At 40.9% G+C, this 17,152-nt stretch overlaps 1 long non-coding RNA gene across 2 annotated transcripts in view; it reads right to left on the reverse strand.

The window, feature by feature from the left end:
• The window catches only part of LOC134175694 (uncharacterized), a 117,593-nt gene that overhangs the window by 41,806 nt on the left and 58,635 nt on the right, over positions 1-17,152 (reverse strand). The window contains exon 3 of one of the 2 annotated variants that reach the window (XR_009969108.1): positions 7,253-7,306. The exons of the other annotated variant lie outside the window; for it this stretch is intronic. This is a non-coding gene — a long non-coding RNA (uncharacterized LOC134175694). Of the gene's footprint in view, positions 1-7,252; positions 7,307-17,152 lie in introns of those variants that run through there. 2 annotated transcript variants of the gene reach the window in all.

Genomic DNA, 17,152 nt, shown 5'->3' on the forward strand with positions numbered 1-17,152 from the left:
AAAAACAGTATGAAATCTATTTGACTGTCTTCTCAGTTCTGCCTTAGGTGTGTTGGGCAACATTATCGATATGTTCAAAGCCTCAGTTTCAACTGTGATTCAAGGATATTACTACTGCCCAACACGATGAGGGTATGCAGTGTTTGGTTCATTATATGTATGATACACCAGATTTTAAAATGGAAAGCCATATACAAGTGCAACCTATTGGAGTATTACCAAAACTGAACTCAAACATCAAAGGAAATTTTTAGTGGGAGAGAAATGAAAATAATTTCTCTTTGTTCTCTAGATTCCAAGATATGAGCAACACTGTCAAATACGTCTAGAAAATAACATTCAGTGAAGAAATAAAAGCTCCCTTTTGTGAAGACTGTTTCATTATAAATTCATTTTATTCTGAGTCAGAAGACTCAAGTCTTTCCTTGGTTTTGTTTGCATGCTCTTAGAATTGTTTCCCTTGTTGTCATATTCCCTCTTGCCAACACAGTAAGAATAGAAATCCTAATGTACTGCATTAAAAACTACATAGCTTTATTAGGTTGCATAGATATTACCACAGATTTAATCTATTAAAGCCATTAGTATTTGCAAAGTATTGAGCAATTATAATTTTCTAGAGCTAAAGAACAAACAGAAACCAGTGTTAAGATGCATAAGACAAAGTAGAAGTCAGAATACTTCAGGGCTTTCCAGCATTTTCATATTTTATATTAAACAGGTTTTCTGTCTTCACTCCCCTCTTCCATCCCTTTGCACTTGCCTCTCTTTTCCCAATCCCACAGTCTTTCTTTCCTTACTTCTTCTGTCACAGAGACAAGATTCAGTTACAGAGAATATAAAGAGAATTTTTTATGGAGGACAGACAACTAGCAGGTCTCTCAGGACTGAGAGTAAGGTCTTCTCTGTCACAAAGGTGTTAGGAGGGGGGAGGATATTTGCTTTTTTGAGTTGAGCCTAGATAAACTTGGGACAGTTATCTTGCTGTAAAATACAAGGGGCCACAGGTGCTTGCAGGTTTTACTAACAGCTAGGCAAGGTCAGCAGTATTCTGGACCCTCATGTTTCAACCTCAACTGATTCACTTCCCAGTAAAACTAAAATACCTTGGTACATCCACTGTCCTTTCATTGTATAACAGCTGTCGTACAAGATGTCCTATGTTAAAAACTGCTTTCTTGTCACCGAATACAAAGTAAATTGTTCTGCCTAGTAATAGCTTTAAAGAGGTTCTATATAGTTCTGGAAGCAGAGGGTTTGCCTACAGCATGCAGGTTGTCCTGCAGATGGTCCCAGGCAACCCCTCAGCTTGAGCTATCATAAATACTTAGGTGGATTGGTGTACATCTAATAGTGGTGATTCTCTCCCTTTGGCTTTTCAGACACAGAAAAGATTCTCCACCAAAAAGCAGCAGGATCGATGTGCTTCATATTTAGTGACAGAAAAACCTCAACGGGTTCACATAGGCAGGTTGGCTACCCATCATCCCTGAGGAGGCAGCTCCTCAGCTAATGGACTCTCTTGGAAAGACTGGCCCTACTAAAATGAGTGTCAGAGCTCACATTGACTTCACAGTGGCAATTTTACTTTCCCTAAATTGCCAGAAATTACAAAATTGCAGTGAATATCTTCAAGAATATGCAGTCCAGAGATTTCAAGTACTTTTGTTTAGTCATGTTATCAGTACTTGATAAAGATGCTTGGCCACAGCTTGTAAGTATTTCTGCTTTAGTGAAAAAGGAGAACACAATAAGACACGTATAATCATTAACTTCCCTGTAAAAAAGGAAAAAAAGTTTTAGAATTTAAAATAATGTTTAAGTAATTTACTCTGTATTATCATAGTCATCAGATTTTCAGGTGCTGCCTGTGCTGACAAATACATTTTCTCCTTCTGCTTTCTTCTTTTTCTCCTTTCTAACAAACTTCTGGATAAACCTGAAGTGTGACTTGGCTTAGGCCACTGTTAAGAAAAGGGGACTTGAAAAGCCAGTACCATGCAAGATCACTTTAAAAGCAGTCTTAAAAAGACTGTTGTTCTACAGCTACCTCAACTTTTTCAGAATAAAGGGTTACCTCACTTACCTTACTGCATGAGATAGAAAAGGTTGGGGTCTTTTTTTGTGAAATCCTAGAAAAAAAATATTGTTGCTATATGCAATAGGATGGCTTCAAATGCACCTTTTTTAAAAGCAAGATGGGAGGCTGCACTAGAAGGCAGGTTTGTTTCAGCTCAGAAGTCCCTCTCCCCCTTAGTATAGATAGCCCTCAGGACAGTAGAGATTATTCCTTCTATCAGCTGGTTTGATGTAGTCTGTAAAAGTTTTTATGCTTCAGTTTAAGAAAGGGAAGGGAAAGAATGTCCATGTCCTTGAACTTATAGTTCACTGATATTCCTCAGGTGAGGAAAACTTTTAACTACCAATGACCTTACTAGCAGCTGTTGGCATTTACTAATGGGTGACAGCAGTAAGAAATAAAAAAAAAAAAAAAAAAAAAATGGGCCTTTATCATAAGGGGAACTTTCCATTTTTTTATGCAGTGCCTTTTGGAATTGAGTTACTTGGCCAGGTTTCAGGATTAATGAACACTCATTTGTCAGGTTCAGTATGTCTATATATCGTGCAGTTTACTGAGACTGTGCAATCAAAGCTTCCCCCTTCAAGTTTGGAATGGCTCTTTAAGGACTTAAAAGAAGTTTTAGAGAGAGAATTAAATTCACAGGTGTGCCTATAAAATTAAACTGCTGCTTTTTGATAGACCCATAACTTTTCTGACATTGAGTTTCTTCAGAAAGATTACAGCCTGACCCAAACAAAGCAGTGACTGTAAAAATTGTGAAAGCTACCACAAAACAGAAGAGTGCTCTTATAAAAAATTGCATAACATTGCCAGAATCTTGTATCTAATTGTTCACATAGCCAGAAAAATGTTAATGGCACACTTCACTCAAAAATACACACTCACAAAAAACTGCAAGCTTTATTCTCCTAGCTGTCTAAACACCAAAGCACCTGGTAAACTGTGGTTGTAATCTGAACAGTTAAGTTTCCACGGAAGTAGGGAGCTTCCACCAAGCAAGTTGCAGGGGTGTCTATGCTAGCCAATGGGCAGTTGGGAGCAAAGGTATCTTTAGCTAGCACAAATGGGCTCAGAATCAGGTATTTCTTTGCTCTTTCTGCTACACTGTTAACCCAGCTGCCAACTCTGGGTGCACAGCAGGGCCCTAGGACAGAGAGTGACCCTGATGGCAGCACTAGATGCCTCCTGTGCCAGCCTGCTTCCACACTCAGGTGATACCAAAACACAAGAGCAATGGCTTAATAGGACACATGCCCTTTACCAAGCTGTCCAAGTTTATAGTCTAATCTGCCAGAGTCAAATGAAAGTCATACTGGTGTATGTTAGCCTTGACCTGGGATGAAAACTGTGGTGATACAGAAAGAATTATGCACACAGTCTGCTCCTGAGTATAAAACAACATGTCCAAATATTAAAGGACTCCAGGTATCAGAAAGTCAAAAGCAAGGTTAAATAACAACATAGAATCATAGAATAGTTAGGGTTGGAAAGGACCTTAAGATCATCTAGTTCCAACCCCCTTGCCATGGCCAGGGACACCTCACACTAAACCATGCCACCCAAGGCTCTACCCAGCCTGGTCTTGAGCACTGACAGGGATGGAGCATTCACAGCTTCCTTGGACAACCCATTCCAGTGCCTCACCACCGTTGCAGTAAAGAATTTCTTCCTTATATCTAATCTAAACTTCCCCTGTTTAAGTTTTAACCCATTACCCATTGTCCTATCACTACAGTCTCTAATGAAGGGTCACTGTCCAGCATCCTTATAGGCCCCCTTCTGATACTGGAAGGCTGCTATGAGGTCTCCACACAGCCTTCTCTTCTCCAGGCTGAACAGCCCCAACTTTCTCAGCCTGTCTTCATATGGTAGGTGCTCCAGTCCCCTGATCATCCTCGTGGCCCTTCTCTGGACTTGTTCCAACAGTTCCATGTCCTTTTTATGTTGAGGACACCAGAACTGCACACAATGCTCCAGGTGAGGTGTCACAAGTACTCAGAGAAAACTGAAATAATTTCTGAGTCAAATCCCCTCCTTTTTTATCTCATTGTCACTTATTGCAGAAAGCTGTACATTAAAACATATTTGCATGCTCACTATCAGTTATTATGCCTCTGCTGAAGATCCAAACTGATACAACAGAGCTGGCAAAATAGACTACTGGGCCAGTTCTCATCCTACCCCATCCAGATTAGCTTCACTGTTTGTGATTGGTCTGTGTCTGAAGCCAGGATGCAGACATGGCACCATCTTCTTCCTCTCATACTGAGTGATTTCCTATGCAGTGGTTTTCAGAGAGGAAAAGTTGGGTAAAAGCTGTCAGATGAGGCAGACAAAACAATTCCACAGAAAGCGAAACTACAAAACCCAAAGGTGACTGATATTTTGACACAGCAGTGATTTGGATGGCTGCAAGGCTGTTTCAGGCTGGCCTGTCTCAGCTGTCATGCAGATTGGTGAACTCCTCCTCGCCTCTTCAAAGCAAAGCAACCTAGACCCAGCAGTGCTGTCAGCCCATGCCATGATGCTGCAGCGCAGCCCCCAGATCTGTCACGAGTTTGCTTTCTTCCAGAAGACCTTTACTCATCCTGCAGGTGTCTGTCACCCATGGCCCAACCAGCACTGAGTTTCTGGCAGGACTACGCCCAGCTGCCTCCTTCCACCAGAAGGAGGAAGGAGCTTCCCCAGACACTCATTACTCCGTGAGATTAATGGACCGCAGTGTGAGACGGATGCTGTACCTTTGGGCTGGCTTGGCTACCAACCCTTTGCTGTGGTGTTCACTCATGTTAGCTGCTTTTCCTCCCATCTTTAGAGATGTCAGTGTTGTTTGGGCTTTACTGGACAATGTTGGTGCCTGCTTAAAACAGCTTTGAGCTCTCTTATGCAGGTGGAGAGGTGTCTTTTTAGAAAGCAAATGCATGTTGGTTGCACCAGTGAGAAGGCCACTGCACCAGATCAAACTACTTCTCCTGCTGCCAATAGCACTGCCAGGAGATGCTGTGCTGGGGCTGCTGCCTGATGACACTCCTAAGTAAGTATTAGCATCAGTAGTTACTCTCCAATTCCAGCCAAGCAAAGTCTAGGCAAAGTAGTGGTGAGGCACTGGCACAGGTTGCCCAGGGAAGCTGTGGCTGCCCCATCCATGGCAGTGTTCAAGGCCAGGCTGGATGGGGCTTAGAGCAACCTTGGTCTAGTGGAAAGTATCCCTGTCCATGGCAGGGGTGTTGGAACTACCCCATAAGTAGCTGGAACTAAAGGTCCCTTCCAACTCTAACTGTTCTATGATGCTATGAAACTCTTTCCACTTATTTCAATATTTGTTCAGGCCTGTATTGGTATATTCCTGAAAGACCAAGCTTGGGGCTGCTATGTCTTTTTCACGCAGATTTCTCACAAAGTGATTTGGGAAGGGTCTCTGGGATCTTTGGGCCATAGCATCAGCACTGTAGTGACGTTCCCAATGTGCTCACACCTCTCACTAGTACTGCTGTACATCAAAGCAGGCGCCACAGCACCAATTGTGTGTGGTTTTTAAGCAGCAAGGAATGGTTAGGCTTTTGTGTCTACTGGTTTGTTTCTAATAATAATAAAAAAAGAAATTCTGGAAAAAAATGCACGATGTAGGAGCTCTGATCTGGGACTGAATCCAGCACTGGCTATAGAGGACACAAGTCATGAGGGATGTGTCATGCTAGTAGCTTGCAGCTAATGGGCTGGCAGAGACTGGAAGCTGTGCTGGCTTATTGCCCAGGGCCCATGGAACTGCTCAGGTAACAGCCTCCAACATCTTGGCCAGCAGACCTTGACAGTTTCTTCATCCAGAGGTAATTAGCTGAGGTTTCCACAGTGCATCAGCTCCATTCAGAGGCACAGTCACCCTCCCCCTCCTACCTCAGCTGTTTAACATCTTTCTTGGATCACAAAACCACCAGTGTCAGTGCCCTAGGTTAATGCCTATTCCAAATTTCGAAAGGGTAGTAACTGCCTCTCCGCATCAGGCACAAGCAAGCAATAAGCGCTGACGAAATCAGAGTAGGCAAGAGTGTCTGACTGTCCTCTGGGCAAAAGGATGTCAAAAAACCCATTCACAAGGAAAACATCATGAGAGTGACAACTGACAGCTTGTCCAACCAGCTTATGTCAGAACCAAATTCAGCAGAAAGGCTCCAACACAGTGTAAAACGCTCATTCATTACAGCCTGGCATTAGCAAACAGGAAGCTCTGATTCCCAGCCCAACTCGAGCCAGAAGGGGATAGTGAAAAGGTTAAAAATTATAAAGGAGGAATGGAAAATAGCAGAACAATTGCTGGAGATTCTGCTTGCTTTGCTCTGAGTAACAAGAGTGTCTCACAAAACTAAGAAAAGCAGTATTTAACTCCACTATGAGAACCTCCTGCAGCAGGCTAGAAAACAATACTTCTTGATGAAGCTGAGGTTGAAGATGCAGCCAAGCCATGCTGCATTGAACAACAGCTGGCAGACAAGGAGGTAGCAAGGAAGACAAGGAGGTGTGGTGGCCTCTGACTTTCTGGAGCCCTAGCTGACATGGCCAGGTACCACTTACAGCTGAGCCAGCAGCTCTGTATGCACAGTGTCTAACACCAACATCAAACATCTGGATCCTGCAAGAAACTGTAACACCTGTCTGTAACCATAACCCTTTGTTATTTCTAGAAAAACAGCACATTTTAGGCATAGAATAGAGACAGCTGTAAGCACAAATCTCCTTATTATGGAGAATGTTCCTGATCATTAGGTAGTTCCTATTGCCTTAAGGAGACCCAGGAGCCTAGATGAGACTGTTCAACTGAGGAAAAATTTACCAGTTGCAGAACAGAGGCGGCAGAAGCCAGGCCAGACAGAAACCCACATCCTCTCTTTCCCTTCACAATTTACCTACTATGGATGAAACACTATACCTTTTCGTCCTTAGCTTATCTTTCACTGCCTCTGCTGCAAATATTTTGTGCACCTAAGTTGTTTGTACAGTCCTAAATGTTGATTGCTAATTTCTTCATTAAAGTGCCTGGCATAATATAACAACAATTCTTGGTACACAGAGAAACATTAAGTTCCTAATATTCCCATTTTTCTGTTCCTTATGTTTCAGTTTGCAGAGTTTGCCTACATTTTCCATTCCACGTTCAATGAAAATAAACTGTTGCCTTGTACAGAAAATGTTTGTTAGTTCTTCCAGTAGGCAGAATCTGTAATTCACCTGTTAACAGAAGATGGTGTGCTGCATTTATTTCCTTAGCTGCAAGAAACATTTGACAATAATGTGGGAAGCTTTCAAAGTTTAACTAGGGTGAAGAAGGCAAGAAAAAGCAGCATGGGTCACAAGCTGCCTCACAAATTATTATGCCTATGCTTTTAATGGCTCTACGCGAGCAAATGCAATATACCACGAGAAAAACAAAATAGCTTTTTCCAAGGTTCACAAAATTGATACAATCATCAAAAAAATTTCAGCAAGAATTTCCCATGTATTCTTTATGAGATTTTATGGCTCCACTTCTCTCCTCTCTTTCCATTTCTTCCCTGGCTTCTGGCTTTCCTGCAAAGGTAAACTGCAACACCTCTGCATCAAAAACATGATCAGCTTCTGCTCTCTCTTCTTAAGCTCAGGAGCTGGCTAAGTTCCTGAGAGGCAAAAACCAGCCAAGAATACACTGTTTTAACTCTAGCTGCAAAAAAGTCCACACCTGGACACAGACATCTTGAAAAATCCATAGGGTAATGAGATCTTAAGGCTATGAAGTTTTCTCAGGGATCATTTCTAAGAGGTGGAAAACTGCACATGACAAATAGCAGGGGTTTGCTGGGTTTTGTATAAATCAGTTTCCTGTCACAGGTTTTCCTATGTTTTTTAGTATTTTTAAACTACCAGGAGTGAAGCTGGCAGATCCTAGTTTGCAGTTTCTTGGTTTTTGGAACTAAGATTTTGCTGTCAGCTGACAGCTGATTTACTGACATTGCCTTCATATATCTCACTGGGGTGAATAAACCAAAACAAATGATTCTTTACTACAGGAATTAATTGAATTTCTTCCTAGCACCAACAGCTTTCCTCTTCCTTGAGATTTTGGAGATGACTTCTTGTAATTGCAAACCTAATGCTGACTTTGTGGCCCGTATGGATTGCATCAAACATCACACAGTCAAATCAATCAACAATGTTATCTTTTAGTATTTCTTGCTGTTTAAGCAGATAAATGAGAACAGACACTATTAAGTCAATACATCAGTACTTTGGTTAAACAAGCAATTAAAAGATAATCCCAGGTATTTGGGATCCCCAAATAACATATTTGGTAAGAGATGTGAATCTATGGGGTCTAAATGTCTTAGAAACTGCAAAATACATGCCAAATCAATGGAATTTATGGATCACATTTTTTGGTGGCTGGGAAAATAAATGAAGGAATGCAGGAATAGCTTTAAAAAGGTGGCGCAAGTGGATTATGGAAAATGTGAATCATGAAAATGAATTCTGTTTATCTGTTTTTAAAGAACACACTCTAAATGAGGAAAAGAAAGCAAGGAAGGTAGTGTTGGAAGATCTCAGCACGCTGGGAGATGTTGCTGTGGGTGGTGTGCTTTCAAGTGCATTGAATGTTGTACATAAATTGATTGGGACCAGATGTAATCTGTGCTTTTGATATGGTGTTACTGATTTGTTTTTGTATATGAGGTTTAAATTAAATTCAGTGTTGATTTCCTAGATCTAAAAGTATAAAATAGCAGGCCTTCTACATAAGCAGCTTTCAGCAGTTACAAAGCATAGTGGTTTTGTGTTGCCATGAGAAAGACACTGACATACCCTGTTATTCATGTTGTATTTTTTAAGGGTGACAGCTTTGCTGGAAAGCAATTTCAAGGCAGTTCCAACATTACTTCTATCAACTCTCACCTTATTTTAAAAATTGCTTCTTACATTGAGGACTTTTTTTCCTTTAATAAAATTATGATTCTCCCTTAAGTGTTGTTTGAGGTACAAGTCTCAGAACAACTCAGACAGAGTTCAGCTCCTTGCTAGTGAGTTGATATTGAGCTGACTATGAGCTTGCAATGTATCAACCGCTCATCATTAAATCATTCCCAAAATGAACATTAATGAACTTCACCTACTCCAGCAACGCAAGGATTTCCAATTCACTGCAAAGTAACTTGAATTCAGACTACGCTGCTGACTTCATTGAATTGATGCATAATGAGCTGCCATAAAAACAACGAGGTTTTGCATGCACATATTGGACATTCTCATACATATTAATTTGATCACACAACGTATTGCAGCTACTGCAGTGAACTGTGGGGAAACGAACAGTCCTAATATCTTGCTTTAAACTGCCAGCTCCTTGTGGGAAGAAAATACTTCTTCTCTTTAAAAATCAAATAAACACGTGCTTTCAATGCTGAAATTTTGTATTCTGTTAAATTTTTCCACTGGAGCAGTGAAAAAAAAAAAAAAAAAGGAATGTAATTCAAGTTAATCTAATTTTGCCATTCCCTTTTTCTTTCTCAGAGATATTTAAATGGGGGGTTAAAATACCAAAGCTTCAGTACCCACATGTTTCTGGAGGAGTCTGGCATCATGTCACACTTTCATTTGGAAAGAAGCCTCTGTGTGAAGGGCTCACTTTTTGTCACTGAAAGAGGTCTATGTAGATTAACACAGCTTGCAAAATGATTGTCCAGAAATGGTTATTACGTCTTATATCCACATGTTGAAACGTAGTTCAGAAAAGAATTACAAAATTGATTCAAAGTCTCAAATGCACATTTTACAGTGAAAGATTCAGAGGACAGTGTACTCAAAGACAAGGCTAAGAAGATATTTCATCATAACTGCAACTGTGGAGATAAGAGGCACCTCAGTCTAGTACATTAAAGTACTGATATGCATAGTTGCAGCAAGAACCAGTTTGGTTTTTATTTCTTGGAAGTTGCTGCCCAGGATGAGTTTAGCATTGTAAACAACATTATTTCAGAAGACCTGTAGCCATCCCCGCTCTTGTGGGCAGCAGCCTCTGGGAAGGGGGTCAGTGAGCAGTTGGGGAACAGTCGCTCTGGTGACCTCTTCTAAGGCCAATGTTGAATGGATGTTAACATCTTTAGATAATGAGATACAAAGCACCAGGGAGCTGAAATTAGAAATGTTCAAACATAACATGAAACGCGTGCTTTTGAGACAGAAGAGATAACTATTTGAACAGCTTCCTGTGGGATACAGTAGATTTCTCATCTGATGTGTTTAGAACAAAACTGGATAACTACTAAAGCTTATGCTCAAATAGAAGATAGGGACTTTATGAAGACATCAGTGGATTGAATTCCATTCCTTGCTCTATTTAGGAGGTCAGCATAGGCCTTTCTGACCTCTAATTACAAGAGCTTGAGAGGCCTTACCAGAAGAATCAGTTGAAACTCGTACTCAAGCTACAAATTCCCACTATTAGGACAAGGGAGATGCTCAAACCACTGCTTTGCTACAGAAGCATTTGGTCAGAAGCAGCACTGGGCTAAAATGTCTTCCATTTGCTGGTGAAGAAGAAGTTGTCATAGTCCTTTCCAAAAAGCATTTCAGACTTCAGAAATCACTCCCTGCTTCTTCCCTCACATTTGGTTAATATCAACTTGAACAAGATTTTCTCCCCTCCATGTTGAAAGCACCTTTCTTTCCTCAAGCCTTCAATGGGAGAGGAAAAGAATAGGGCTGGGAACATGATATAGCTGAGATTTGTGCCTGCAATGGAAGAATTTTTCTCAATATCCTCATTCAGAGAAAATTGCTGGGTTTGTTTTTGTTGCTGCCGTTGTTTTGAACTTTTAAAGCATTTCAAGAGACCCTTGAGATTTATGGAAAGGCACTTTTCAAAGTTGTTTTTTTTTTAAGTTTAGAAGAATATTTCCTTTATAAAAAGGCAAATAAAACAAATGTGGCATAACAGAAATTTAAAAGACACCCTACAATCTTTGAAGAAACAACAGAGTTAACCAGATGGGTTCTGGAAAGAGCTAAATGTGCATGCATGCCCACGGACACACACGCAGAACTTCCTTAATGACTGAGAATGATTAAGCACACCCTAACATTAAAATGTATAATCTGATACACCATTCAAATACCATCTCCATTTACTGTGTTTCCTAATTTTAGGACATGTAACTATATTTAGTTTTACACGTAAATACATAATTAATTATTAAAAGCAACAATGCTGCTATCCGGGAACCATATACCTAAAGAAGTTCTCAGATGTACTTGTACTGCCCACTCACTTAACTCAGCCATTTGTGGTAGCTGGCTATTCTCTCTGGGCTCCAAATATATTCTTTGTCATTCCTCTGCACTGGTTTTGTAATGAACAAAAGCATCGTCAGTCCTTATGAAAGGATCCTAGAGAAATTGCGTGGTTAATCTTACCAGCCAACTTGCACATACAAACAAAAGAAATAGATACCTCTCCTCAAAAGCCTAAGGTCTAGTTTTTGATGAAAGGGTGGCAGATTCACAGAGCATCCTCTGAGATGCCCCTAACTGCACACTTTCCTAAACATCTTCTGTACCTCTGTTCTGAAAATTAGATCTCTCTAAAATGTTTTCAATTGAATACCAAATTTTAGCTTCCTCTCACAACCTTGGATTAAAACCACCACGAAAGAAGCCACCTTTCCAGCTCAAACCAGGAGAAATCCTTTTATATAACCCCCCTCCTGACATTAAAAATACATTTAGTGGAAATCAGTACTCCATTTATAAAATGTTCCTCTAAAACCACATTTTATTTTAATTTGCTTTTCACAGTATCTCTTAGCACCAAGGGACTGCTAACAACATGATGCTACCCATGAAGCACTCAGGCACTGCAGCAGCCTATTCAGATCTCCATGCAGTCCCTGTCTCACAGCACTTTAGCACAGGGTAAAAAACAGAAGTGGTAAACTCCTGGGGCACAGGAGGAACCCAAACATGCGTAACAGGGTTCACCATGCACTGCTACACTTGCCCAGCTGCTAACTATGCTGTTATGGCTGTCTAGATGCTGATCTTGGCAGGGGCTGTAAATAAGGAGGTGGATACATGGCAACACATTGATCCTCAGAAGCCAACATGTCCAGGCAGTGTCAATGTGATACGAGGCTGAAGCAGAAGACAAAGATCTAAATGGGGACATATAGTTGCACTTAGCAGAGTAAAGCAGCATTTGTGGCACCCAACAGCACCAGCAGCAAAGGGAAGGAGGGCTGGAGGACTATCACCTCCCTTCTTTCTTCCCACCATATTCAGTACGAGTAGAAAAATGCCATAGATGTCCCATGGGATTGTGACGACAGCACTGTATTCTTGCACCAACAAAGGGAGGGGTTTGGTTGTATATCAGCGATTTCTTCCTAAACATGATTTTTTTTTCATTAGCAGACCAACTGGTTTGTCTTCCTTCCAAAGAAGAAATATATGCAAAAATCCTCTCATGAAGAATGTTTACAAAGTTCTATATAATTTTCAGAAGTCTTGGGAATTTCGTCTGAGTTAAGTTTTCACCTATGCCAGCAGCTTTAAAAATTAGGTCCTCTCTGCTGGTAGCCAGCTTTAAACATCTGAAGCTGATCTATTTATACTCCAGATTTAAATCATCAGAAGTTACAGTTGCTTAGAGTTTTCCGTTGAAATCCTCAGACAATGAGCTTTTTCTTTGGACTTGTAGCAATCACATTTCAAAGGTGCAAGCTCCCCTCCATGTCACAAGGTCAAGTCCTCTACAAAGATGGTCTTCCCCTAACAGCACACTTGGTTAGAAGAAACAAATGACACTCTTGGTGATACTGCCACTGAAGGTCACTAATCATGAAATAACCTAAAAATTGGAAAGTTTAGAGGTAAATCATTCACACAAGAGGCAACTTCTGTGAGAGAGAAATTCAACTTTTTTCTCACTTTCCTGGGACATAGTCTTGGATCAATTTTTATATTTATAGACTAAAGTATTAAGTATATCTTACTTGTCAGCTTGCAGTGGATCGTTTAAAAGAAATTTAACATTTACGGTACCTCAAACTTTGTCTTTACTGCAGTACTTCTTGTTCTTGCTATAGAAGATACTATGAACACCACAGTAAAACTCAATACCAGAAGGCACTAAAGTGCTGCTTTTCTAATGGCAGTCTCTAAACGCAGAGCTCATAAAATTGTAGTTATCTTAGTACCAGTAGTACTCAGAAGTGAGTGACAATAAGATATTCATGTTCCAGTGGTAAATCCACTAAAATCAGAGGGGTAAGAGCTAGAATTAACTTGCCGTTTGGAGGAAAAGAAAAGCACAAGGGTCTTGGATGCGAGCTCAGGACAGGGATTTCTAATTAAGCAAGAAAACTTGAAGAAGTGGTGGTCTTCCCAAAGGGCTCCCTGAAGATGTCATTTGGGATGCTGCTGAAGCTGTTCTCAGCAAACGGTTCATGAGTATTGCCTGCAGAGCCAGAGGGAGGAGTAGGAGGAGGTCTGGGGGGGGTTGCTAAGAAAAGTGGAAGTCGCAGCTCAACCAGCAGAAGTGAAATGGGAGAGGGGAAAAACATTAAGAAGGGGATCTGATTGTCCTTTTTACTGGCTGCAAAGAGCCAAAAGCTGGGAGGAAGTTTCACCAGAAAGTTGTAAGATTTCAAGAAATAAAGTCCCAGGGGAATAACTGTAACACTGCTGAGAGTTCGTCAGTGTAAATCCTGCCTTACATGGTTTGTCCTCACTTTTACTAACATGTAAACCCAACAAAACTGCTTACAACTGATTAATCTCTTCACTGCTGTCCTGGAGAGACCAGGAAATGAAGACAAATGGAGCTGAACCACCCATCTCCTTCATAGACTCTGGCCAAGCTGTCTGAAGAACTGCATTAAAAATATGTAGAAATAACATTTCAACCAGTGCCAGAGGGAGTTCAGCTCCCATCCTGACGATTTATAAACATGTATTCCCGAACACCAATCTTCATCAAGCAATGACAGCATCCCAGCTGCTCTTCCATATTTATAAATTATTTCCAGTTTAGGAAAGGGTCTCCATCTTTGTCTAACACTGCCCATAATAATTTTTGGAATTAGACTGGACAAACTAGCTACTAATAATCATAGTATCCTTCATCTTGGAAGGGACCACAAAGGGTCTCTGTTCCAAACCTCTGCTCAAAGCAGGGACAGCTCTGAGATCAGACCATGGTGTTCAAGGCTTTCTCCAGCTGGGTCTTGAAGATCTTCAAGGATGGAAACTGCGCAGCTTCTCTGGACAACCTGCTCTGTTGCTTGCCTTATACCATCTGAACCTCTCATTGCAATTAATGCCTATTTGCCCTTGTCCACCCTGCTGTGAGGAACTTAGCTCCATCTTGTTGATAACCTCCCTGTGCTTACAGGAAAATGAAAAGTAAAAAGCATGTTTCTATATACAAAGCGTTGTATGTCAATGTTTAATGTTTGGCTAGATCCAAATCAAAGAGTAGGAAGTCTAAAATATCATAAAATTTTAGAAATCATAATCTGGATGTAAATTTCACAAACTCTTTGTGGTACAACATGTGTCATCAAGAACCAGGTGCAAAATGCTCTCCTACCTGGCTTGTTATGTGTAATTAAGAACGTGATATGAAACTATAGCTTCCACAAGAAATGTTTTTGATTTCATGTGCAAGACACCTCATTCACATGAGAGTAAACCAGGAGTAGTCCCATTTAAAATTTGCCAAGTCACATAATTTCAGGCTAACCTGGCATACCAGTTGACAGCAAACTCAAAACAGAGCAGTAGAACATCTTTCCAGGAAATAAAAAAAAAAAAAACAACAACCTCCTGAAAAAAAAATGGCTTCTTCCTGAAGGTTTCATTTGCTTATTTTATCTGGAATACTCTAGCCATTCCCTTATCCATGTTCCTCTAATCAGTCTATATGGTACCACTTTTCTGCTGGCAAAGCAGAGAGACAGCTGTGACGCCAATATGCCTGAAGCTTGCCTCAGGCTTATCTCTGCCAGTTTAAAACCTTTACCACCTTCCTGAGTTAGACTAGCTCAGCAGAGAAGTAGTGATCCAAAAAGTACAACTTATGGACTTGTGCCCTTGACAGAGAAGCCTGAAATTCCCAAGTCTTGTCTTCAAGAGCATTCTATGATTATATATATATATATATTACATATTAATTATATACATAAAGCCTTAAATGAAAATTGCTATATACTTTATTCAGGAATTTGAAATTTTCTACACAAAATGGTTTCCCCTTGTTATTCTTCTCAAAGTAACTTTGCAGTAAAAGTTTTAAACAATTTATCCTCTAAAATCCACTTTTCCTCACTTAGGGAGTCATTCAGTGTCACTAGTAGGTTTTCTCAACAAAAACATGCTAAATCAGACTGTGGAGCAGCATTTAATAATCAGATCATATTTAATGTTTGCAGGACAGATCTGAGTCCAAGAACTATGGAATATGTAGTTTGTGCTGCAGCAGCAAAGAAGCAGAAGAAAATCAGATGGGTGCTGTTGGCACACTAACATCTTGTCAAGTGCATCTTAGGTGTGGTTAAATGGATCCAATGGCATAGGCACCTTGATTGATGGGTTCTCTGTCAATGAAAATACAAGGCATCCCATTAAATGCCACCTTCGTGATTGAGAGGTAGAGTCTGATGGTCTTTATGTCTGTGAGAAGAGGGAACAAAGTGACTCCTGACATTGGAGGCCCAGGAAAAGAACAGTTGCAATCTTCTTGTTGAAAGAAGGCCACAAATATCTCCTTTCTCACTCCTCTTTGGGCAGGTGGTGTCCCACATGGCAATTAAGAGCAAGTGTACACATCCATGCTCCCTAGGTCTGAGTTAGAAGCCCAGGAGATGCCACAGAGGATGCACTATACTGAATGAGCATTCCCTGTATGTAGAGAAACCCAAGGCACATCCTCTGCACTGCTAAGTGGATGTCCCTCAAGCTCCGTGAGGCTAACACTGCCCTGCAGCTGCCACAACGTGAATCCACCCGCTTTTTGTACTGTGTTCCAGCAGCTGCCTTTCCTTGGGTTTGGATTGGAGGCTGGAGGCAGGAGGAGGGAGACTTTCAATCCCCATCCCAATGTCTTCTATTTTTTAAGTTTTCCAGCTGTAAAGTTACAAGGTATATTGCAGATGACCGTGCATGTAAAGAAATGATGTTGTCTCCAGCGCTTGCTCAAAGGATAGACAAGGAAGGGAAACTGACTCAAAACTGCCAGATAGTAACTGATTTACAGGGTGCTGGGGAGGGCCCACCAGTGCCAAATGACTGCAGAAGAGGCTCTTGGAGCCAGACAAAATTTATGGGACCTCTATGCAAAACAATCACTCTGATGGTCATTTTTGTAAAAGGAGCACATTTGAGCCTAATCAATATGGAAGACTCTAAAGAACATATCTCACTATCTCAAACCACTGGAAACACGGAGGTATTTAGTTGTTGGTAAGCAAGATCTTCTTCTAGAAGTTTATCATATACCCATGCCAATCATCTCATCTACCCTCCTAAAAGTTTTCATGATGACACCAGAGTCAAGAGGACACAATGCATGCTCATCCTACGCTATTTCAAGGCACTCTTCTTGCTTTAAGCAATTTCAGCCAATGGTTTAAATCAAAACTTTGTCTTGTCTTCAAGCATCTTAAGGGTCTATGGAAGATGTTGCAGGGTTCTCATTTCCACTGCAATGTGATAAATACTACTACCACTATAGGCACCATTCTCAGCTGCCTCAAATGCACTGGCCTTGCCTGTCCGAACTGCCTTGGAACTTGCCATTCCAAACTTCTTCCTCACAGAAAACATGATCAATGGCAAGAAAGCTTGTACTGGCCTGCATCAAGAGTCAGCCTCCGTGCAGTCAGAGCGCAAGTAGCTGCCATTTTGTAGCTTGACCTGTTTGAGCAAAAGCTGAAGATTGTACTCTGAAACTTCAGTGCTGTTGACACCTGAGCCACTTTGATGGAAGCCAGCTTAGCTAGACTGCTCTTGCTGCAGTCACCCCTGCAACTCTGCCATTGTGCAAGCATA

Source organism: Pezoporus occidentalis, unplaced genomic scaffold (genome assembly GCF_034315485.1).
Source record: "Pezoporus occidentalis ecotype Australia unplaced genomic scaffold, CSIRO_AGI_Poc_V1 ctg7, whole genome shotgun sequence".
NCBI classification, from domain to species: domain Eukaryota; kingdom Metazoa; phylum Chordata; class Aves; order Psittaciformes; family Psittacidae; genus Pezoporus; species Pezoporus occidentalis.